The 2,380-nt window shown below is 55.2% G+C and overlaps 1 protein-coding gene across 1 annotated transcript in view; it reads left to right on the forward strand.

Moving 5' to 3' along the window:
- LOC127750965 (uncharacterized) overlaps window positions 1-2,380 on the forward strand; it is a 19,152-nt gene that overhangs the window by 12,794 nt on the left and 3,978 nt on the right. The gene's annotated exons all lie outside the window — the stretch shown is intronic.

Raw genomic sequence — 2,380 nt, forward strand, 5'->3', positions numbered from 1 at the left:
AGAGTTTCGGTGCGACGTGACGGAGCGCACGGGCCGAAATAAGGAGAGGGAAGCAAAAGGGGCGGAGGAGAGGGGAGGGGTAGTCTTTTAGGAGGTAATAGTCGTGCGGAAGAGCGGCAGCAGGCGGAGGGGGGAGGGACGGGGAGGGGGGGCGGTGGAGGGTTGGGAGGGAAGGTATATACGTATGAATCCGTGCGGGCCGGGCCCCGTGAGGAGGAGGAGCAGCAGCAGAGTGCAGCGGGAGAACCAATTCTAGTTTATAGTGCTGCGTGTCTCCTAGGTGTGCGCGGGGACCCGACTGTGTCGCATAGCGAGAGCCAGCCATGCGAGGCGCACTCGTGCGGGAGGCAAGGCGAGAGGCGACCCCCCCCCCCCTTCCCACACCCTCAACATCTCCCCTCACCCGGCTTGTCTCTCCTTACCTTTTTACCCTTCCCCCCTCCCCTCCATCACCTTGCCATGGCGTGGCTGCGCGTCTCTGGTTGCCGCGAGTCCCCCTTATATTCCGCGCGGGCGGTCCACGCCACGCTAGGCCACGCCATCTACACGATTCCGTGCGAATCGCTCGCGGAAAGTGCTTAGGAGAGGTGGTACGAGGAAAAGTGGCGAAGCAGTAGAGCCGCACTTCTATTTCGTTTTATTATTCTCTGGTATTTTTATATTTTTTGTTTTTTTAGGGGGGGGGGGGTGTTTGGAAAATAGACAAGTGACTGCATTGAAATGAAAAGAAGATTGAATACCAGCCAGTGCGGCCGTGGTGAGTAATTTTTTTTTGTTTCTCCTCTCACAGTGCCTCCTCCTGCTGCAGGGAGCGGCGCCTTAATTGGGGCGTTATACACCTGGCGTGCAGCAGCGCGGGCGCCGTCGTGAAGAGCGAAGAAATTTTAACTCGCTTATCCTCGAGAAGGGGCGTGGCGGGGCGGGGTGGGGTGTGGCGGGGCGGGGCACTGCGTCACTGCTGGGCGCCGCTTGGCGCCACTTTATGTTGTGTCGTTGGAGGGGGCGCCACCAGCCAAGTACCTCCTGCGCCCTACACTGTACAAACGTATTCCATTATTCATGTTTTGTTTTATGCATTTATTTTACCCCTTTTTTCTTCGTCATATGTATGTACTTTTTTTCGTGATTTCGTCCCTCTCGTCTTCTTCAAGTTTCATTTTATTTTCAGATATATTATCCCCGGGAGCTCATCGGTCTCACGAGGCTGGCCGCCACAATCGCATCATCGGTCCTCGAGCGATTTCCTACCTCTTCTCTACCGGAATATACCGCGCGTCAGAGTGCACTGGAGCTACGCTCGAGTTACAGTCAGAGTCAGCAGCAGAGAGGTGATTCCCCCTCAAAGTTTCGCTCTTCCCTCCGATGCAACGCGGTTGATGGGATTTTTGTGGAGAGCAGAGCAGAGAGGGAAGAACGTTTCGATGACAAAGTGCGACGAAAAGTTGCTGCGCGGAAAACATATTTTTCTCGCACCGTCCCCTAGACGGTCGTGGTGGCGGTGGGGGAGGACCATCGACCCCCAGGTAAGAGAGACGACGCCGATAAACTGTGTTTTTCTCTCCTCTAGCAGGAGTTCTAGCATAACATTCATTTTGACGCGAATAACTAATTTGCAATGTCGCTTTTTCATCATTAACTTCCAAGTCCAAAAACATTGGTGGGGGGCTTCTATTGTATTGCCACTGCTACCCCCAAAATGAGCTAAGTGGGTAATTATCTGGTGTCGAGGCTGATGATTCAGAGTAATTATCCTTCCATTTGCTGTTATCGACTACATTCCACGCACGTGGCGATGGCTGCTGGTGTGGGTAATGGGAAACTTTTTGGACATGTGTCTCTTTTTTCTTTCCTTTTTTTTTTTGGTTTCAGTGCGGCCCCTTCCCTCCCCAGCCTCATTCCTCGTATATGCAAAACCGCCTATTACTCTTGTGATGCATGGAGGCGGCTATGTCCCCCCCCCCCCCCCCCCCCGCTTTCTCTCCCTCTCTCTCCCTCTTTCTCTCTGTGCTTTAGATGCGCCATAGCTACCGTTCTGGCGTTCTGGCTTTTCCGAGAAATGTGCAGAGCGCGATCCGGCAGGGCGTACCATCTATAGCTCCACATACGAGACCTGTTTGTGGCGTGGGGGGGGGGGCGTCTGCTCACAGCCTCACTCACCACACCGCACGCGTGCTGTTTCGATAGGCAGCAGGCCTGGCCCGCCGGGACCGTCCGTGCGCAGATCTGCTGCGATGAGCGATGCTGCTCCCCCTGCTCCCCGCTCCACCACCCGGCACACAAAGATCTGCGCAGTGCTGCTGGCTGCTGTTGGCTGGAGCGATAGCTGTCTGCGCAATTTGCCTAAAATGGTGTTGGTGCGCGCAAAGTACGGGTGGAACGC

This window comes from Frankliniella occidentalis, unplaced genomic scaffold, assembly GCF_000697945.3.
Source record: "Frankliniella occidentalis isolate FOCC.00 unplaced genomic scaffold, Focc_3.1 Scaffold298, whole genome shotgun sequence".
NCBI classification, from domain to species: Eukaryota; Metazoa; Arthropoda; class Insecta; order Thysanoptera; family Thripidae; genus Frankliniella; species Frankliniella occidentalis.